Genomic DNA, 23,719 nt, shown 5'->3' on the forward strand with positions numbered 1-23,719 from the left:
GGTAGTTTATCACCAGGAGCTCTAATCCTACTCCTGTAGACCCTCTTGTTGAACTAGAGCGATCCCGCCATTTGTTGAGGAAGTGTATGCAAGAAGAAAAGGAGGCGCAGATAGAGTTTGAAGCCCCTGTGAATAGACTAGTAGGGATGGGAGACAACAATCCGGCTGCGAATGAAGCCAGGACAACGTACGAGTTTGCTAGACCTTCTCTTGAGAGGACATAGACGAGTATATTACGACCACCTGTGGCAGCCAACAACTTCGAAATAAAGCCAAACCTGATATAAATGGTCCAAATAGTGTATAATTTGGGGGACTGCCGAGTGAGGACCCAAACGCTCACATCGCTAACTTCTTGGAGATCTGCGACACCTTTAAGATAAATGGAACAACTGATGATGCCATTTGGTTGAGGATGTTTCCTTTTTCTTTGAGGGACCGAGCAAAAAGATGGTTGCAGTTGCTCCCAGCCAACACTATTAAGACATGGAGATCGCTAGCTGAAATTTTTTTATATAAGTACTTTCCTCCTGCTAAAACTGCTAAATTGAGAAATAATATATCTTCTTTTATGCAGTTCGATGACGAGAGCATGTACGATGCTTGGGAGAGGTATAAAGATTTGCTCCGTGCCACTTTCCACGACTACGTATCACCAAGATGGATGTAGGTCCAGACCTTCTACAGCGGTTTGAACCTTGCTACTAGGCAGATGGTAGACGCTGCAGCAGGTGGGGCCCTGAACAGTAAAACGTCGGAGTAGGCGCAAAATCTAATATAGGAGATGGCCATGAATAACTACCAGTGGCAATCCTCTAGGAGTCAGCCAGTCAAGGAGGGAGTAGTCAACCAACTAGACTCCACAGCAGCCTTGGCAACTCAAGTGGAACTTTTGACTAAGAAATTAGACTAGCTTTAGATGTCGGTTCATGCAGCCCAGATAAGCTGTGAGTATTGCGATGGCCCGCACTAGGGTGCAAACTGTAATGCGGGAGGTATGTTTGCTTCAACTTCTAATTCTTCATCTTCTATTGTTTCTGCTGACCTTGAACATGTAGACTACATTGGTAATGCACCTAGACAGCAAAACAACCCATACATAAATATATATATAACCTCGGTTGGCATAATCATCCAAACTTTGGTTGGAGAAACAACAACGCTCAGAGTCCACCAGGCTTTTAGAGACTGCATTAGCAGCTAACGCAGCAGCAACAGCAGGCTGGACCATCACAGCTTCCTCCACTAGCCAAGAAGAAATCTAACTTGGAGGAGCTGATGATGAAGTTTGTCACGTCAACTGAGATGAGGTTCCAGCAGACCGACAGTGCTCTTAGAAATCAGTAAGTGTCCATTCAGAACTTGGAGAGTCAGATTGGGCAGATTTCTAAGGTGTCTTGTCGAGAGGCAACAAGGATCGCCTCCCCAAAGACCGCAGAGTCAAACCCAAGGGAGCATTGCAAGGCTATCACCTTGCGATCAAGTAAGCAGTTATCTAGCTCTTTACCATTAGTTGATGATGATGATGATGTTTCCTTACAGGATAAGCCAGCTAGGAAGGATCTAGAGCTTGAGGCGATAAAGCAGAGAAGGTGGAAGACAGGCATAAGAGCCTCAGAAGAGTACGATCACCAGGTCCTTACCCCGCCTCGACTTAAGCAGGAGAAGGTTGATAAGCGTTTGGTAAGTTTCTTGACTTGTTTAAACAATCGCGATTAACCTACCTTTGTTGAAGCTATTTCACAGATGTCAAGTATGCCAAGTTCTTAAAGGAAATTTTGAGTAACAAAAGGAAGCTGGAGGATTTGGAACTAGTGACTCTGAATGAGGAGTGTTCAAATTATTCTTGAACAAGTCGCCACTCAAAAGGAGAGATCTAGGGAGTTTTAGTTCCCCTGCATTATTGGCGATTTGCCTATTAGTGGTGCATTAGCTGATTTAGGAGCTAGTACTAATTTGATGCCCACTAGTTTGTTTGATAAGTTAGGTTTGAGTGAACCTAAGCCCACTAGGATGAGCATTCAGTTAGCTGATAGGACTTTTAAGATTCCTAGGGGTATTATTGAAGATATGCTTGTTAATGTAGACAAGTTTATTTTTCCTATTGATCTTGTAGTTATGGACATGGAAGGTGAGAGTACCCTTTGATCCTAGGTAGACATTTTCTTACAACATCTAGGGCTGTTATAGATGTTTGTGATGGAAAACTTAAGCTTAGGGTAGATGATGAGACCATTACCTTTGACTTAGCTACTACTATGAGACATTCTTTAGACCATTATGATGCTGTGTTTTCTATTGATATTATGGATGATGCAGTTAAGTCTCATTTGTAGGAAATATTGCTTGATGATCCTTTGCAGGTAGCATTGCAAGGAGATGAGGAGGAGTTGTCCAACGAGCAAGTGTTGGAGTAGCTAGCTAGTTTGTTGGCTACTGAGCCTAGCTGTTCTACTGACCCTTTTCTTTCTCTTGACTAGTAAGAAGAGCATAAAGTAAAGTCTTCTTTTGAGGACCCCCCGGCCTTAGAATTGAAGGAGTTACCTAAGCACTTGAGCTATGGATTCTTGGATGAGGAAGAAAAGTTGTATGTGATTATTGCAGTAGATTTGACACCTGAGGAGCGAGCAAAGACTCTAGACTCGCTCAAGAGGTATAAGAAGGCCTTTGCCTACAAGATTGCTGATATTCTTGGGATCAACCCTAGTTTCTGTTCTCACAAGATTCTTATGGAGGATAGCTATTGACCAGTAGTTCAGCCACAGAGGTGGCTTAACCCGAACATGAAGGAAGTAGTGAAAAAGGAGGTAATTAAGCTCCTTGATGTAGGTTTGATTTATCCTATTTCTGACAGTTCTTGGGTGAGCCCTGTGCAGGTTGTGACGAAGAAAAGAGGAATAACAGTAATTCGCAATGAGAAGGATGAGCTGATACCCACATGGATAGTTACAGGATTCCGAGTTTGCATTGATTATAGGAGGCTCAATGATGCAACTCGGAAGGATCACTTCTCTCTTCCTTTCATTGATCAAATGTTAGAAAGATTGGCAAGAAATATGTTTTACTATTTTCTTGATGGTTTTTCAGGATATTTTTAGATTCCAATTGCACCTAAAGACAAGAGTAGACGATTTTCACCTGCCCCTACGGGACTTTTGCTTATAGACGGATGCCTTTTGGTCTATGCAATGCGCCGGCTACTTTTCAACGGTGTATGATGGCCATTTTTATAATATGATTAAAGAGTCCATGGAGGTATTTATGGATGACTTTTCTATTTTTAGTAATTCATTTTCTCACTGTTTGGCAAATTTAGAATGCATGTTAGCTAGGTGCATTAAGGCTAACTTGGTGTTGAATTGGGAAAAGTGTCATTTTATGATTAGAGAGGGAATTGTTCTAGGGCATAAGATTTCACATGCAGGGATGGAGGTTGATAGAGCTAAAATAGAAACAATATCTAAGCTGCCACCCCCTAGTTTTGTTAGGGCTGTTAGGAGTTTCTTAGGCCATGCTGGGTTCTACAGAAGGTTCATTAGAAATTTCTCTGAGATTGCTAAGCCTCTTACTCAATTACTAGTTAAGGATGCACCTTTCGTTTTTGATGATGCATGTTTATCTTCTTTTGAGCTATTGAAGAAACTATTGACCGCAGCCCCTATCATGGCTTCACCTGATTGGGGACTGCCCTTTGAACTAATGTGCGATACTAGTGACTATGCAGTTGGAGCTGTTCTTAAATAGAGGTTTGATAAAAAGTTCTAACCCATTTACTATGCTAGCAAGACTTTGACAGGAGCCCAGGAGCATTACACTACTATAGAGAAGGAGTTGTTGGTTGTTGTTTATGCCTTCGATAAATTCAGATCATACCTCATTTTATCAAAGACCATTGTCTTCACTAACCATTCAGCTTTGATGTATTTGTTTAATAAGCATGATGCTAGTTTCTAGATTGATCGGGATGGATTTTATTGTGGCAAGAGTTCGACATCGAGATCAGGGATAAGAAGGGCACATAAATTTGGCAGCGGATCGTTATTCAAACTGGAGAATCCGAGCTTGGAAGCACTTGATAAGAGCACGATAGATGATCTATTTCCAGAAGAGCACTTGTCTTCATTGAAGGTATATTCCGATTCTCCTTGGTTTTCTGATTATGCTAACTACATTGTGGCTAGGGTCTTACCAAAGGGTATGACTTATTAGCAAAAGAAGAAATTCTTTGCTGATTTGAAATACTACATATGTGAAGATCCCTTCTTATATCGAGTGTGTGTAGATTAGGTCACTTGCCAATGTGTTTATGGCGAAGAGAGTCTCCAGATTTTGAGGCACTGTCATGAGGGACCCGTAAGAGGCCATCAAGTGGCGAACCATATTGCTAGGAAGGTGTTGGACGCAGGCTTTTATTGGCCAACTATCTTCCAAGATGCTAGGACATTTGTTCAGGTTTACGACGCTTGTCAGCGCTCAGTTAACATCTCTGCCCGCTATGAAATGCCCAAAACTAGTATGCAGACTGTTGAGATATTTGATGTATTGACTTCATGGGACCCTTCCCTTCTTCAAATGGCAATAAGTATATCCTTGTGGCTGTTCAGTATTTCTCCAAGTGGCCTGAGGCACAGGCCTTACCTACTAATGATGCCAGAGTTGTTTGCAATTCCTTAAGAGGTTATTTGCTAGGTTTGGCACACCTAGAGAGTTAATTAGTGATATGGAACACATTTCTGCAACGCTCAATTGGAGAAGACACTCAGGCGCTATGGTGTAATGCATCGATTCTCTACTCCCTAGCACCCACAGACCAGTGGGCAAGTTGAGGTTACTAATGGGGGTTTAAAACACATTTTAGAGAGAACTGTAGGTGTAAGTAGGAAGGATTGGGCTTCGAAACTGGATGATGCATTATGGGCATTTAGAACTGCATATAGGACTTCCATAGGTTTTACGCCCCTATAAGCTTGTGTATGGGAAGTCTTTTCATTTACCTGTTGAATTAGAACATAGGGCTCTTTGGGCCCTTAAAACTTGCAATTTTGATGTTGATTCTGTAGGTAAGGACAGACAATGGCAGTTGAGTGAATTGGAGGAGTGGCATCAACAGGCGTATGAAAACTCTTCAATTTACCAGGCTAAGACAAAAAGTGGCATGATCAGAGGCTCAAAGGTTCCAAGGAGTTTCGGATTGGAGATAGAATATTGTTATATAACTCACATCTTCATTTGTTTCCAGGGAAGCTCAGGAGTTGATGGTTAGGGCCATTAGTGGTTAAGCAAGTTTTCCCATATAGCATAGTCGAGCTTCATCATCCCGAGAAGGGTGATTTCAAGGTCAATGGACATAGGCTCAAAGTGTATCACGAAAACTCGTTGGAGATTAAGCAATGAGTTAACATGATTCTGTGACTGCAAGGATGATTCATGCTGAGTCTAGCTAAATGACTCAATAACCAAAAAGAAGCCCCCTCGAGAGGCATTCCCATTTTAGCTTTATGTTTTCAAAGTTATTTTTATGCTATCGGCCGTTTGCATGCTTGATGGTATTTAGAACACTTACTTTATATACTAAATGTAGTTGTATGAATCTAGGGTTTGAATAACTTAAAAAGTTAGATTGTTGGTAATTGGTGAAGAGAAACTTCCCTGTTTGATACATTTTACTTGAATTATAGCCTAAATGTGTGCGTAAATGTGTTGGACGTAGGTAGGGAGTTTGGTGACTCGAGATGGCAAAGAAAAGCTTGGACTTCACCCATCCACCACGGTTTCCGTAGGCATCACGAGTTGGATCCCCAAGCTATGCTGATCAGCCTGGCCGAAGTCATACCCGTGATGAATATAGACATGAAGAAATTTGGAAATTAGCCGTCCACCACAGTTTCTGAGGCCACCACAGGCTGCAACACCAGGCTGTGCCGGTCACCATGCCCGTGCCCCAGCCCGTGAGGGACATGTACGTAGATCATAAAATAAAATTAGCCATCCACCACGGCTTCCGAAGGCACCACGGGCAGCAACACCATGCCGTGCTGATGAGCACGACCATGCCCTCGCCCGTGGTGAATTGGCACGAGGATGAAGCTTCAGGGTTCAGCACGGGCTGAGTCCAGCATGGCCTTGCCCTCGCCCGTGCTAACCCCTGTGACTATATAAGCATGCCATTCAAAAATTTTCCAACTTTTCCCCCTCTAAGCTCTAAGGTGTTGTTTCTTCTTTTTCTTGCTTTTTCTTACCTGTCACGGTAATTTCAAGTAAGTCTCTTCGCTTTTTGCTTTTATATGGTTAAATTTGATTTTTCTTTTATGTAATTTTTATTATTTAGGACACTTTGATATGCTCTAGTAGTTGTCAATATTTATTACTTTGGTTTGGGTTATTATTTTGTTTTTGTTACACTGCTTAAGTATAATTTAGATTAGTTGCTAAGTTTGTGTGATTTTGAATAATGAAACGTTAAGTGTGGGGTTCGACAGCAATAAATTTATTTATGGCATTTTATTCTAAAAAAAATTAATAGCATAAATTTTCTTTATTTGGTGCACAATAATGTGGGTTGGAACGCCATTGTGAATTGGTTTTCTGTAGGAAATTGAGGCTTTAGTCTTAGCTTTAAGTCTAAAGTTTTTTGTTAATCAAACTATAGCCATTATGCTGCTAAATCTTTGGTATAATTTATGTTAACTTGGTTTCTTGTTCGAATACTAATGTTGACTATATTAGGCAATATGAGGGACCGCGATCAATCCCGTCGAAAGCAACCGCAACGCGCCGCTACCAGCAAGCGCCCGCGTGGCAAAGGAACCTCTTCCTTCACTTCACCTTCATCAGCACCAGCACCAGACCAGCACCAACACCCCTATCACAACAGCAACTAGTTCGAGTACGAAGAACACCAGCTACAAACCCACCCGCACCGGTCGGCATCCCTTATGGATATTTCAGATTGCTGATAACGAGACCGCTTCCAAGTCATGAGATGGAAGCAAGTAATGGCTGGACGTTGCATCGATTTTGTATCCCTGGAGAGAGTGGGATTGGCTCAGGATGTGCATGCACTATTCGACACTCTGCCTTACGCATGGTTCTTTAACATCATTGAGCCAACCTACCGCAAGCTCACAATTGAATTCCTCAGCACCTTCTTTCTGCAACAACATATCACAAACTGGCATCAGCCTGATGCAGTTTACTTGAGACTTGGAGAAAGGGAGTTCTCAATGTCAGTTCCACAACTCGGCATGCATTTGGGTTTATGGACTGAGCAGGAGACCTCAAGCAAGGAGTATTAAGGATGCATCTACATCAACCCAATCTCATACGACACCATGTGGGATTCATTAGTACTCAAGCCAGAATTATACTACCCCTTATCTCCATATATTGTTAGCTTACACGCATTACAGTGTGGGAGATAGTTTTGGAATGGTCACATGCACTCCATGTATTCATCCTCTAGGCTATGCAACATCGTAAGAAGCTTGACATAGGATATCCTGCTGGCTCGCCAAGTCCGCTCATTCATAGTCGGCACTTAGAAGAAGATGCTACCGTTGTTTTGCCCATACGTGACTAGGTTGGCCAAGAGACTAGATGTATTAGATGACTATCCTGTCGAGCTTTCTCAGATTGGTGATATGACACCATTAGGGATGAGACAAATGATCAACATGCAGATGATCACGGGTACTCGACACCCACATTGGCATTGAGTACAGGCTCATCAATGCAATAGTAAGGGAGGCTAGAGAGGCGTAGAAGCCCAAAACCCCACGGCTGAGATTCCAGATGTTAGGATTCCTAATCCAACCATAGTGTTTATGCCTACATCCAAGTCTCCTCTTCTTATTCCTGTAGGACATCGAGTGCTCAGATTAGTGCTTTGGCTGACCGACTAGATCGAGTTTGTGATTTATAGCAGCAACACTATACTGAGTTTGTGCAGCACTGAAAGGAGTTTGGGCAGTTTCAAGAGGAGACTAGGGTACAATTTCAGGGTTTAAACGATATGCTCCAGCAGCTTATGCATGGGCTGGATAGGCAGGCCACCTAGACAGACCTAATGGCAGAGCAGATACAAAAGATGATGGAGATTGGAGCACAAAATCAACGATTCATCGATGATATGGAGTTCGATCTAGCAGGTTGCTTCACGGACCCTCGTACACCACCATCGCCCCCCTTCCTTCAAAGATCTTCCCCTACTCACCCTCCAGCCGATCCAGCTAGACCTAATGGCAGAGCAGATACAAAAGATGATGGAGATCGGAGCACAAAATCAGCGATTCATGGCAGAGCAGATACAAAAGATGATGGAGACCGGAGCATAAAATCAATGATTCATCGATGATATGGAGTTCGATCTAGCAGGTTGCTTCACTGACCTTGTGCCACCACCACCGCCCCCCCTCTTTCAAAGCGACCTTCCCTACTCACCCTCCAAATGATCTAGCTAGTGAGGATAGCCTTGCAGACTACCGACAATGATAAAATTTATGCCCAATTTTTTTCCTTTTCCTTTTTATTTTCTTTCTTTATTTTTATTTTTATTTTACTTTATTTTCGTTTCTTATTGCATTTTCATTTTATTTTATTGTCTTTCATGTTATGTTATTTTAGTGGAACACTTTACTTTGCCTTCTTGATATATAGATTTAATATGATCTTCATTTTTCTGATGTACTAGTTATGTACTATACCCGATTTTATTTTTCTAACACTATAGGCAGTGTTATACTCGAGTGTGGGGTAGGTACCTGTGGTTCTATCCCTTGATTGTTTAGGCAATGATAATGGACTATTCTTAGGATGTTAGGTGATGCAGTTCCACCATTGACATTGACGGAGGCTCAAGAGGAAGACATGTTGAGAGTTCGCCTCAAACGGACCTATCACGTAGGGCTTCGAGCCAAAGCTATTGCTCAAGCCACTTCGGCATTGTCGCTAAGGCCTTTGCAAGGAATGAAGCGCCCTCAATTTCCACACCCACCTTCAAGATTTTATCATTGTCTACTTGGCGAAAGAGACTTCCTAAAACTTAAAGTTTCATCTTCGGGTTTATATTGCTATTTGTTTTTATTTTTATTTGCTTGTATTTATTTACCTTGTTTCCCTTTATTAGAAATCTAGGTTTAGGGTTCCCAAATATATATGGGATATTAGTTTTGTTGGCCACACGTTGAAATAAAAAAAACAAGGGATTTGAGAGAGCTTTGGACTCCTCCCTTGTCTTCGACGCCGCCTCCCTATATTTCTTATTTGTGCCGATCTTGATACTAAACACCATCACCCCTTTTATTCTACATTCTTGTTTGGAAATTAAGTCCATCTTCATTAATTATTTTTGTCCCATTTTCCATTTCCAAAGTGGTTGTTCTTTAATTTTACTGAATTGTGAAAGTGGGGATCAGCTTCATTTCCATCATTTCGGTCCCCAAATGAATTGTTACGTGGTTGGTGCACCTTCATCAAATTAGTGGAATTGAGATCACCACCCTACCGACGTCCACTTTGGGACTTCTACTTCCAAAATTGTGGAAGTGGGATTGTCCCCACTTTCCATTCACAAATTAAATGGCATCCATGTCCACTTCTTCTACGACCATTTAATCATCATTTACCGGAAGTGGGATTGTCCCCACTTTCCATCCAGAATTAAGTGGAATCCGTGGTTCACTTCTTCACGACCATAAATCATCATTTGCCGAATTGGGTTAGTAGGGCTATCCCCATTTTCATTATCAAATTAAGTGGAGCCGTGGACAATATTTGTATTTGCTACTCAAACAAAATTGAGTATTGAGCCGCCTCCTTTCCAAGGTCAGAACGGATCTCCTTCTCCACTTATCAAGGCTGCCTTAAAGGCCAACAAGGGAAGCTTCACACACGTCCCATCTAGATCCGATTCAAGCAAGCCTTCCAAGGGGCTAATGCATCAATTTGGTATCGCCTTCCGTGTACACGTGTTGTTCATCATTCTCTTGTTTCAATTTCTCCCATTATATTTCTAACCCTCACATGTGTTTTCATTTCTTTATTTTTCATAGTTGTCCCGCTTTCCAACCGCAACCAAAAAGAAGAAAGAATGTTCTTAAGTTTGGACATAGTTCACACCCGTAATGTTATATTTCTGTGGTCGCCTCTATTTCTTTGTATGCAATAGTACTATCTTGCTTTATCATATTATCTAGCATATTGACCTTGTGATTATTTTGTTGCATAATATATCTTGCATGAATATAAGTTCGCGATTATCGTGATAAGCCTACAATCATCTACAAAATTCTGAGCAAGGTTGCATTCCACGAATACACTAAAATTTGTGTTGTTACCTTGTTCTCTTATTTGTTACCATCACTAGTGCGCTTAAGAATTTGAGCAAGGTTACATTCCACGAATACACTAAAATTTTATGCCGTTACCTTGTTTTCTTACTCTCACCATCACTAGTGCAATTGAAATTAAAAAAAAACCGATCACAAAAAGATCGAAGACATTGGCATACATCCATTTCATGCAACACAATCAATCGATGACTTTATTGTGTATTGATTATTTGCTTTGATTTAATCATCATGGAAAAATATTGCATGGTTGATTTGGCTTGAATAGGTTATTGCATACAAGTTCACTTCTTTCCTTCACCTCCCTCACGGATTACTTTACGTAGATAATGAGAGATTTTGTTACTTTGAGTGTGTTGGACTGCATTTTATACTTCTTGTAGTTGCTCCTATCTAGATTCGATTCAAGCAAGCCTTCCAAGGGGCTAACACATCAATAAGACCTAGGTTTTCATGACATTTAAGCTTAGTTCATTCTTCGTAATTAATGACTTAATTCACACACTAGTATTTGATTGTCCTCTTGATTTTTGTTCTTGGAAGCAATTTCATTGTATTCAATATGTCAATTTGGCCAAAGTTAAACCGGTGTTACTCGAGTTTCCTGCAAATTTACAACCTTTGACTTTGAACTTTGATTATGCCAATCTCTTATACAATTTATGGATGACTCAATTGATAAGTCCGAAACTAATTGCAAATTTTAGCCACTTCAAACGTGAGTTTTGGACTAAAATTTGAGCATCCACTGCACATTATGCTCATGATTTTTCCTTGTTCGAGTGTGCAATCGACTTAATTTTGTTTCTAGAACTTGCTTTGTAATGCTTGCTGAGGTTACATGAATTTTTGAATACCATTAGATGATTCTGGGCAACGTAGGAATTCACCTCATCCCGGCCAAAAGCCTACCCTTTGTTTCCCATTAGTTAGCCAGTTTTGAGCCTTAACCTTTTCTTTATGATTTACACCTATACACTATACATACACCATTATATATATCTATATTTCCTTTCACCTTGTATACTGAATAATTATGTGTTATGCTTCTTCATTTATGGAATCATAGTACCTAACTTTGTTATAAATTCACTTATTCTTTTTAGTCATTCTTTGATGCTCCCTTCATTCCAAATTGGATAATTATTCTCATTGTTTATGTCACCAATCATGCGGCCCCTATATAAGCTGTTGTGATATATATATATATATATATGTTAAAAAAAGAAGAAGAAAAAGAAAAAGAAAATTTTTTTGACTTATTTCTTAGCTCTTAGCTATTTTGAATTTAATTCTTGTGAGCATCATTTACTTCCAAATAAGGCTTAGTGAGTATTTTTGTTGTTTTGGCATTCACCTCAAGCATTCATTTTAAATATTTGCATGATTTTTCAAAGATACTTTACACTTTTATCCAAATATTCTTACCTTTACCTTAGCCACATTTCAACCCTTATAAAGACCCTTTGATTTTTGTATTCATTTATTCGCGAGTTTAAGATGAGATTGATAAGCAAGCTTATGGTAAACAGGTTGTGTACCTTGGTGGGTTGAGGGAATTTTCTGCTTATCCGTAAACACCATGGGTGATTCTGAGAGATTCCCGCGAGGCAATGGTTCCTAGTCTTTAATGCCGAATTGTTATATAAATTGTACTTCGAGATGGTATTATTATAGTTTTTCAAGGTGTATAATTTGTTAGCTACTTGAGTTTCATTCTTTATATGCTGAATAAGGCTGAGCTGTGAACTTTAGCATGGATTTTTGAGGGTGATTGTTGCTGGTATATGTATTGAGTTATTGATTGCTTGAGGACAAGCAAAAGCTTAAGTGTGGGGTGATTTGATGTGCATTATTTTATACATGTTTATATGCCCAACTAGTTACATTGTTGTGCATAGTTATCTTGTTTTATGCCAGAATCAACTATGTTTTGGTTCCTTTCATGTTTTAGGTCATTATCGATGGACATTATTAGTAATCAAGGGAAATACGTGCAATTACGAGCCAGAATCCATCAAAATTGAGTAAGGACTAGCATTCCAAGGTTGAGCACGGCCTGGACTATGGCTGTGCTGAACCATCAACACTTGACCCTTAAGAGTGCCATTTTGGCACAGTTCTCGAAGCCACCACGGCCTCCACCATGGCCCGTGGTGGCTCAGCATTGGCGAGGGCACGGCCAGGAAGAAGCCTTAAGTTGCGGGACGTGAAGGTCCAGCACGGCCTGGACTCCGCTCATGCTGACTAGCATGGGCTTGACCACGGCCGTGCTGAGAGATTTATATAGGCAAATGCTATTTATTGAGTTAGGGTTCGATTCTCTGACTTGATTTTACATATACATGCATAAGCCATCTTTTCCCAGACTTCAATACTCGAATTTAGGAGACTATTTCATCTATTGAAGGAAAGATTACATTGGTTTTAACATCCAATCAAGATCAATAGGAGATTTGGAGGCATTTAAGAGGCAATTTAGCGTTCATCATCTCGAATTGGAATTTAGGGTTTTTCATCCATCTCGAAAAAGAAGGGTATACATGCTTTCAATTTACTTTTTGAATTTGTTCATTACTTTATGTTGCTTATTAGTATAAGTAACAAAATTTGTTAAACCCATTGGGTTTCCTATGTTGTTGGATTGTTTTTAATGCTTATGAGACTTTGATTATCAATGCTTGTCTCTTCTTGCTTTCATTATTAATGAGAAATCACATTTTCATGAGATGCTATGAGCTGTGGTGTTTAGATTGCTTTATGTAATTGAGAAATTCATTTAGTAATTAGAAATTTGAATAGCAAGAACTCAAGTTAATGATCACTTAGAGATAAGGGTAATTGACTAGCCGGATTAAGAAGTAACAAAGCTTAATAGAGGCGATTAAAGTTTAATGCTAATTTAATAATCGACCGTTAGGAAGAGATTCCAACTTTAGGTTCTTAGGTTTAGAATCTCGCTATCCCGAGAGGGAAACCGAATTCAGTTAAGAATTTGTCCATGGGTAATTGCAACTGGTAATCAATATAATCTTTATCTTCACCAAAATCCAACTAGCTTAGGTCCCCTATCATAAGACGTTGTGGTAGTTCTAGGATCACCCTTTCCCAAGAATACGACCTTGATACTCACTGTTAGTGCTAATCTGCATCAATAGGTTCACTGCTTTAGATTGTAGCTACACGAATAGCATATCATTTATTTAGCTACTTTTTTATAGTTTATTCGTCGTGCACCTTCGGTTCTTGAACCGACGGAGGGGCAGTCCTCTTGCCATTCTAGGCCATCTCATATCTCGGGCTCCTTCGCAGCCGATGCATCTGAAGCGCCTCCTACATCGATGTAAGACGTGATTCCAGGGAGTGTCCCACTCTCCCGTGATCCGATGGTATCTTATTAAAGCCCTTCTAAGTGCTATAGAGCATCGGGCTTGCCATGGAGCATTTCCTTACTCTCGGAGTTCACTCGTAGTACTTGCACACATGTAAGTTATACCCTTTTGATATTTTGGCGCTCTTCTCTTTCCTCCGAAATGTTAGTAATACAAGTAATCATACAAGTTCAAAGGGATCAGTTTGAGCATGTACATCGGTTGGTCGGAGTTGCAAGGAGACAGTTCTTCGTTCTTGGTGAAGATTAGTGGGTAAGAACTAAAACAAAAATAAATTATGAAATGTAAGATGTATCCATGTATGAAATGTAGAAGCTAACTCATTTGGGTTTTCTCTGCAGAGACCACGAGGGCATGCAAGGGTAGGTGGATGACCACCAATGCTAGATCGAGGCCCGTGAGGCATATGATCAACACTCTAACGCCTGTGATGTCCACTTTACTGACTCAAGGGATGGACACTAACTTAGATGAAGGGATGGAGGATTTGGGAGAGATCCCCGACTTTTGGTTTTAGCCGCCCCTTCCGATTTTTCCCTTTTGCCACTTTTCTACGCAGCTCAACTTTCGAGATATATAAAATTCTGCATTTTGATGTATAAATCCATGCTTGACATTAATTGCCCGAGAAAATGCTTGAAAATCTAAGAATCGAAAACTCGTGATGACATCACACAGCTTGATTTGGTTGTGTACTAAGCCGATTTGGCTATGTACTAATCCGATTTGACTTTGTGCATAGTCGATTCGGCCTCGCAGCTTGTAGATTTCTAATAAAACACTAACTTTGGCCTTTAAATACACGCGGCATCCCTCACACTTCCTCATACACAATTCATACCTTAAAGCCGAAAAACCATGACTCAAAAAAGCGCTAAAACCCTCCAAACTAGTGGAGTTATTCAACATAGCCCCCGCTGAGGTACTTCCCATTCTCGTTGGTGAGTAGATTACTCTTATCCCACCGATTTTTTACTATGAGAAGAAAGAAAGGGAGACACCCGCTATGTTAGATGCCGAGCTTTGCCTCTATGCCCAAGTTTTACCGATTTTTCCTCGGGCGGAGGGAGATATCAAAATTGTTGGCATCATTAATTAAGTGGAGCATGGAGAAAACACAGCCCAATTATCTTGGCCGAAAACCATCACTGGGTCGGGATGTACAAAACTCATCAATAGTTTGGTGGCGTACTTCGTGCTCTCGCACCTAAACAACCTAATCTTTTTTCTTTTATTTTCTTTTGCCTTAATTTTTACTTAAGTCAGCCTTTGGTTTTCAACTTTGCAAGCTAATGTCTTAACTTTTACCTAAGTCACCTTTTCGAGTTTTCAACTTAGCATACTTTATTTTTGCCTAAGCTCTTTCATGAAGTTTTCAACTTAGCTTTTTATTATTTCTTTTCCTTTTCTTTCTTTTCTTCTCGCGAATTTGGTTGAGCTTAAAAGCTTCAAACACCGACCATGCCAAAGGACATCGATAAGTACGAGTTGAAGCATGTGGAAGTTTGGTCCACTGCTAACCAACGCAGACCAGCGAGGGTTGGATTTCTTGAATGAAGAGGATTCGGACACACTTATCCTCACTGAATTAGCCCTTAGTGGAGGATCAAGCATGTCACACTTATGGTGTATGGCCATTATGTACCTTTACCCGATTTTCATGCATCCATTTTCTACATACCTTCAAGACTTTATCGCTAGTACGCACTGTAAGCAACAAATTCGAGTTCCCTCCGAATTCAAGGCTTCCCACCCAGACAAGACTTCTTGGACAAGATTGAGAGACTCGGCCTTGCTGAGATATAGAGCGAACCCGATTTTGAAGGCGACCACCACCTAATGAAAACTTCGTGAGCTTGGGTCCAACTTCGATTATCACTTCTTCTAAATTTGCAAGGTGCAAGAGGACTCAAGAGCTAGCCGCTGAATCTAGGAATGCGATGCAAATAGAAGAAGAAGATGAAATATGCTTCTTTTTAGATCTTATTTATTTTGCTTGTGACTTTAGCTTAGTGTTTCTTTCAGTTAGTACGTAGAGTAATAAACAAATATATATATGTTTGACAAAAATTCTAAACAATTTATTCATTTAGTAAAGACTCATATGAGTACATTTTAATTTCTCATGATACAACTCCTATCATCAACCAATCTTTTCAGATTTTCCAACTGATTATTTTCTCTTATTTGCGTTGATTTTTGCATGACCAGCCTTTTCAGATTTTTCAGCTAATTATTTTCTCTCTTACTTGCCTTGATTTTTGCATGACCAGCCTTTTTAGGTTTTCCAATTAGCATGCTATTTTTTCTATTTTGTTTTATTTTTACTTTCATTCATAGTATTTCTGAGATGATATAGATTAATGGACTCGTAGAACTTGTTCCCTTCTAAGTTTGAGATTTTAGTGGCACCAGAGGCATGATCTTCTTTACCAAGTACGTGAACTTTCCAATTAGGTTTGAACTTCCCTCTCGAGTCGAATGCGTGAGATCTTGTGTGTTTTAACATCAAGTCACCAACTCCGATTTTCCCTAGCTTTACTTTCTTACTGAACGCTCTAGCTATATACTTCTTGGTACAATTGCATGTGGTAATAGAGCTTTCATCCTCTTTTATCGCTTTAGAGCTAATCACCGGTATCTCCGGCCGACCCACTAATTCTTCTAGTATTTCAGCCTCTAATACAACTCTCAAATATTTCGATTCTAACTTAACTAGTAAGACCACTTCAGCTCCTAAACCATAGAGTATGAAGTCTCCCCCGCCGATGTTCGCTTCAATCATTCTGATATCCCCAAAGTATGATGGGTAACCGAATGATGAATCCTTATGATTCCATACCATCTTCAAGAGTATTTTCTTTAAGTTCTTGGTGGCTCCTTCTACCGCCTCCATTCGCTCGAGGTATGCACAGAGAAGATCTATGATGTTTGATCTTTTATTCCGCTAACAGTTTAATTGCTTTACCATGAATCGCACATTATTATCCGTCACAACATGATGTTGGACCCTATACTTGTAGATCAAGTTCCTTTCAATAAATCTTGCCATTTGCTTTGCCCCACAATAGTGAATGACCTCGGCCTCCACCCATTTAGAGAAGTAGTCGACTGCAACAACTATAAACTTATGATTGCTCAAGGAGGCTTTATCCCCCAAATGATATCGATTCCCCAAGCTGCAAAATGCCAAAGAGACGTCAAGTTATAAAGTTCAACTCAAGGGACAAGACTCAAGTCACCGTGAGAGTCGAGCACTCATGGCATTTCCTTACTAGGGCTATACAATCCTTTCTACTGTTAACTAATAATAACCTTGACACATAATCTTTCCGGGTTAACACTATGTCGCTCATATGAGGCCCTCAAACCCCTTTTATGCATCTCCTCCATTACTACTTACACTTTTACTTTAGTCACACACCATAGCTGAACACCTGAAGTCATCCTTCTATACAATATACCTCCATGGTTGATGTAGTTCCCGGACTGGATTCGTAACGCATATCTTTCCTTCGTAGTCGCTTCCTCTAGATATTCTCCATCTTCTACAAGCCTCTCGAGATCGTGAAAACCAAGGCCTCTCTTCCCGGTCCTATCTAAACTTGCATTATCTGATCTCCTTGATAACAAGGTACACTTGATTTCATAATTATCAACGACTTCATTGGAAGCTGCAAGGGGTTGTCCCACATAGACGAAAGGGTAGCCAGAGCATCTGCCATCCGGTTCTCATATCGCAGTAAGTGTATAAATGAACACTTGGAGAAGTTACAAACCATAGTCTTGAGATAGCTGACATATGGCTTTAACTTCCCTTCTTTCACTTCCCACTCTTTAATGGCTTGCTGAATTACTAGCATGGACTCCCATAGACTATCGCTTGCTTCGCCTTGCTACCATGACCGCCTTCTAATCCAAATAAACACTCTTCATACTCCGCCATGTTATTCGGCCACTTTAAAGTCCAATCTCTCGGCCATTAGTAACATCTCTTAGGTTATACCTTCCCACTCCGCCTAAAAAAATTATGAAGAGGCTAGGAATCCCCTTTCTTATTTCCCGACTTTACCATCACGCCATCTATATACATCTCCACCTCCCTGTGCATCATGTCATGAAACAAGATAGTACGCTCTCTCGTGAAGTTGCTCTTGCATTCTTTAGTCCAAAAGGCATTCCTTTATAGCGTGATGTACCCGTATTCGGTGATGAATGCCGCCTTCAACTTTCCTCACCATCGCAATCATGATCCGATTATATCCAGAGAACCCATAAGAGAAGGAGTACATTGACTTAAGGTGGCACTATCGACCATCGTGATCTATACGAGGGAAGGCAAAATCGTCCTTAGGGCAATGCCTTGTTCGTGTCCCGATAATCCACACACATCCTAACCTTAACATCGCTCTTCTGGACCGGGATGATTTTCACTAACCATTCAAGATAGTCAATAACATCGAGGAAATTAGCCTTTACCCTGCTTAGCGACCTCCTCTCGGATCTTATCCGCCCATTCGGCCTCGCCTTCTCATCTTATGCTTAATAGGCTTGACGTATGTAAGTGGGAATGTGGTGCTCCGCCATTTTCCTTCTAATTCTAGTATGTCATCTTAAGACCAAGCAAATACCGATATTCTTATTTCCGATTATTCTTTTAAATTCTCCCGATCTCCCCAAGAATTATATCATGAGCTATCAAAATATGTCTTGGATTTTCATCTATGCCTAGATTAAATGAATCAAATTGAATGGAATTAATATCAAACATGCACATGTCATGAGTATTAAAATGCATAGTACCATCGTGGAAAAACTTTGCACAAGTAAGCATAATCATAGTTTATATCATTGATCTTTGAAGTAAAAAACATTGTCCTCATAAAGGTCGTGACATTATTTCATCATCATAAAATACATCAACGAGTATTCTCTTCCATTAGAGTAGCTAGCTCCCATCGACTCGGACTTTTTTAGGCAAGCGATGAACTCTTCCAACTTTAGCTCTTCTACCATGGTGGTGACCTTCTCGCGAACTTCCCTTGATGCTCACCAATCATCCCGCTGATGATCGATTCTTCAAATTTTTTAATCTTGGTAGCTCACTCCCAACTATTATAATAGGTATGGGCTTCGCAGAATAGGGCTTATACTCCCGGAAAAAAAATATCTTTTATAGTCTTACCTTTGGTTTGCCTCTTAGCTTCCTCTTCACTTTAACCTACTCTATGTCGGGTCTTCTGTTCTTTGAAGTTCTAAGTGACTCTCCGATATCCCTGCTGATTCTTCCCTAGCCTTATTTTGGGCATGAAGTCTATTTTCTTGAATATGCCGGGCTTCTTTAGGATCTATGTAGTCCCTCGATTAGAATCCAATAAGGGCTTTTAGCTCTTTAACAACTTCTTGAATGATCGAGATAACCTTACCACCTTCAAAGATTAATAGTCACTATCCCACCTTCATGAGGAAACTTGACCTCTAGCGCATGCGAAGGAACTCCTTATAAGGCATGAAATCATGGCTTATCCAATAATAAAGCAAAGGTTAATGGATGTCCAGGATAGTGAATTCCATTCAAGATTCAATGGGACCCGTTCTTACCAAAGGTCAGAAAGTGTCCCTTCCACATCTCTCTTCGCCTCATCATAGGCTTCTTATAACAATGTCCGATGGTTTCGTGTCTTTCGCATTCATCCCTAGTTTAGTGGAGTACGCGAGAAGGACATACATTGATAACTAGCCCATTAACTACCATCACACATGAGGTCCTATTCCCTTTGCCTCTTTACAATGTATAGAGCCTTACTGTGGTCTCTTCCCTGAATGGTAGGTCTTCGGCCCCAGAAAGTGATCATCATGGTAGTTTTGTCAGCTATCGCTTTGATAATTTCCTCGAGGGTAGCCGATGTGTTTATAGTAATGCCGACAAGGCACGAATTATAGCCATTTCTGTGATCTAATGAGTGCATCAGTAGCTCCCGGATGTCGGCCGCTCTTCTTATTTATCTCTACCGCTCTAACAACCCTTTGTCCCTTCTTCAGGCTTTAACTGTTTCGGCTCTTGTACCCCCTGTGTCTTCACCCTTACCTATTGTCTCGGCTTTTGTCAGATTCTTTATCCACCTATATATCTTTGCCCCACCGCCTTAAACCTCACACTCATCTCTAGAGTCAGACTAGATGTCTATAGCCATTATCAACTTCTTCTCACCTTCTTCCACACCTCTGTAAGGCAAGAATCATTAGTTTCTTGATCATCCTCATCCGATCCCCAACCACTCCTGATTGTCGGTCAAGGAGGCCTCGAGTAATAGAGTTTGAAATTAAATTTTCCCGAGGGTTGCTAGCAGGTCTTCACATTCATACCAAGGAAGTTGCCCACCCACCATTCCCTTGAAATCTATTAAGTCCCGAATTTCATGCGTGAAACGATTACACTAATCATTACATGCCCGAAAACTTGGTGCACTCACAATATTAACCATCGTGAGGGTTAGGATCGCCTTCTGATCGGGGCTCGAGTTTCCGCCTCTTTAGTAAATGTTGGAACACCATAGATAATGGTGCCCCTAGCCCGCTTAAGGTTCTTTCGTGGGCTTTTCGGGCTCTAGTTCTAGTCTCGGGTTAGGGCATGTCTTGAGATTTCATGATCTCCCCTTTACTAAAGTCGGGGGTGATCATGAACACTTGGGTTCAAGGTGGTGTCTTGCTATAGTTTGGTCGGGGTTTCTTATAGTGTTGGGTGATTTAGGCCTGGTCGGTTTTCTAGCGTCAATAAGGTCTTGAATTTCATGCTCGAGCCTGGATGTAGTTATCCGTGTGGTGGCCGGGTGCTTGGTGAAATTTACAATAGGTGTTCGGCTTATAACGGGTGCATCAAGGTTATGTGGGTTTTTCGAGGGTGGTTGGCTGGCGAAGCTATTTTGCACCAACCTCTCAAAGATCTTCTAGAGATTTCTGAAGTTGGAGAACTTTCTGCTATTGGACAACATTAACATCCGTGGCTCCGCCTCCCTCAAGCTTGGTAATTCGGCCTTCGCCAGATGTTTCTTTTGTCATTCTCTATTTCTTCCGACCTCAAGCCCATCATCATATAGGTCCATGAAAGTCTTCAAGTTCATCATTCGTAGCATTTCAACCTATTCTGAAGAACATTTTGGACCACTATACGTGACTTCTGGTCCTTTTCGATGGCTTATTCTTTATCAACCCAACCTTATTCCCTCCACTCTGGTTAAGAAATCGTAGGACCCATTTAGTTTCTACTTGGTGGACTGCACGGCCATACGCTGTGCCACGGCCCGTGCTTGATGCATGTGCCGTAATCGGTTTCAAAAAGCGATACTCCTAGAGAATTGACTATGTTGCCCTTGCTTGAGTAATGGGCCGTGCTCGAGCCCCGAAATCCACTCTGCAATCCCTGCTTAGGCCTTGAAGTCCTTCAGCTTTTCTCAGAAATGATGTTGAGAGTCCAAATAACCTAAAAACACAAAATGTATACCTAGTGTGGTGAATCTAGCATAAAATGACTCCAATACATGCATAAACATGAATAAATGAAGCATAAAAACATGTATAGAATGCAACACATCATGGACTCGAGGGCCCCGATTAACACTTCTAAGTTGAGTGTTACAATCGTATTATTCTGACAAAATAATTACATAAATCACACCATTCAGCCTTTGGAAAATTTTTTCAATCCATGATACTAGTTGATAGCAGTGTCGACCTATTTTTAGGATCTAGATATCGAGGGAATTACAGAAAATCCTATGATGAAAGTTATCTGCAAGGTGATTTCGTGCACGCACTCCAGTGTTTTAGTGACTATGGCACTATAAGGCTTTTCAACCTAATTCCGGAATATGTTAAATAGTCAATGAGACTAACACGGAGATAGGAGTCGCCACCGGATAATCACCGGACACTTTTACTAATGAGTAGCGCTTTGCATATTTCATAAGGAAGCTTACGCCACAAAATCCAGAGATGGATCCTAAGCCAACTTCCTTATTTGTATATATTAGTTTATAATTTTATTATTTAACAAATTATTCCCTATAAATGCAAGCAATTTATACACAAACATACCAAATAACACCCATAATTCACCTAGCCCAAGCTCATTTTTATTCAACCCAAATTTACACGTATTAGAGCTGTTAGCCTAGTTTACTAATCAATTATGGATGTAGCCTACCCGGTCTAGCCCGGAAAGTACATGTCATGCTTTTAATTTTCAGCCTTTAGACCTAATGGACTACTTATTATGATAAGGCTCATTCATTGTGTTCCTAATTATAATTAAGCTCAATTCAACTAAAGCATGCCAAGGCCCGCTAAGTCTACTTAAATTTTAGAGTTTTAGGTCCGCTTAATACTGATTAACCTACTGGACTACAATATTCATGTTGGATCCAATTTTAACCCCGCCTATGCGGCCCATTTTAATTAATCAATCACATAACACATTTAATTAATCATACAATAAGCAAGAATAAACAAAATAAAGGCGTAAAGTAAAAACTAATTATTATAACCCGTGCCACAACTACGATGCGAAAGAAAAAAGACCTAGAAAGTATGCTGTAATACCAAAATACATTAAAATCATCCAAAAACACAAAAGAATGGGCCGGGCTTGCATAACTGCTTATTCAACGCAGAGCCAATTGGCTCTGCAGAGGTGATCGGCTCTGCGATAGTTTCGATCGGCTCTAGAGTTCTTAGCAAGCTTTCTCTCGATTCGTTAGTACATTTTTGCATTCCTAGAGCCGAATTTTACATGCACGTAAAAAAGAAATTGATTCAATATGAAAGAAAAAGAAATAAATAACAAAAAAAAACCACAGGATTCAATTAAACGTATAAAGAAACCCTAAAATTGATAAAACCTAAAAATTAAAAAGTACAAAGAAATAACCATATAGCAAGTCACTCATGCAATTATATTAATCATGTTTAGTTACCTAATCATAATGGAAATATAAATCAACATTAATCCTACTGCATGTATCTAATCGATTCAAAATTCTAACTAGCAAAAATATTAGATTCAAAATCCAATTAACATGTATATTCACTAAAAATCCTAATCTAATCATACCGATCATAGATCATAACCCTAATCATGTTTCTAAAAATGTATAACAAAAAAGAAAATAAAATAAGGAAAGAAGGAACCAATTTCTAGGATGATGATGAATGCATGTTTGAAGGAACCTTCGTGCTGTCACCGAGTTGATAGATCTATGAGTTTCAAAGTATGAAGATGCGCTTGAGTCAAAGACTAAGTGGGAATCTAGTGTTGGATCCGTGCGGTGGAGAACTTTTGTCGATTTAGAAATAGATTTCCAAAAATGCTTCTTTCTTAGTGGCTTGAGTCTTCCCGCCCAAATAAGAACAACAATCTTTTTCTTTCTTTCTCTCTAGTTTTTATTCTGTGTGTTTTCTTTCTTAGTGTTTTCACTGTTACATACTGCCAAATTCTAGTTCTTAGTTGTCAACCCTAACTCTATTCACTCTTTCTATTTATAGAGGTAGGGTTTCAAGGGAAACCTTAAGGGTGATGATAGATTTCAAAATAATATCGATAAATAGCCAATTTAAATTCTTTAAATTTAAATAATTATCAATAAAAATCATGATTATCGTCAAGAAAAACGACATTGGATTGCAAAATCCCAATCGCCTCTATGTAGAGCTCGGATTGGCTCTATGCGTAGAAAGTTTGAAAATCTTGTAATTAGGTCCTCGAATGTGTGGATACTGCCGTTTTGACCATCAAACTTTATTTTTCTTGACAGTTGAGTCCAAATTGATTTTAAAAAGATAATTCCAACTGGATTAACCTCCACCCTAGCCTTAGATTCACCTATCCTTCATCTCCCGAGAAGGCAGTCACTTTCATCATAGGTTTTTCATATTTCCCTCCATATCTAGATCCGAGAAAAGGGGTACCGAGGCCACTGCCTTCTC

General features: G+C 40.1%; 1 non-coding gene across 1 annotated transcript; it reads right to left on the bottom strand.

Moving 5' to 3' along the window:
* Positions 1–544: 544 nt before the first annotated feature.
* LOC125369378 lies at positions 545–653 on the bottom strand. The gene has a single exon (XR_007214936.1). It is a non-coding gene; the product is annotated as a small nucleolar RNA R71 (small nucleolar RNA).
* Positions 654–23,719: the final 23,066 nt, after the last annotated feature.

Source organism: Ricinus communis, chromosome 2 (genome assembly GCF_019578655.1).
Source record: "Ricinus communis isolate WT05 ecotype wild-type chromosome 2, ASM1957865v1, whole genome shotgun sequence".
Taxonomy (NCBI): Eukaryota; Viridiplantae; Streptophyta; class Magnoliopsida; order Malpighiales; family Euphorbiaceae; genus Ricinus; species Ricinus communis.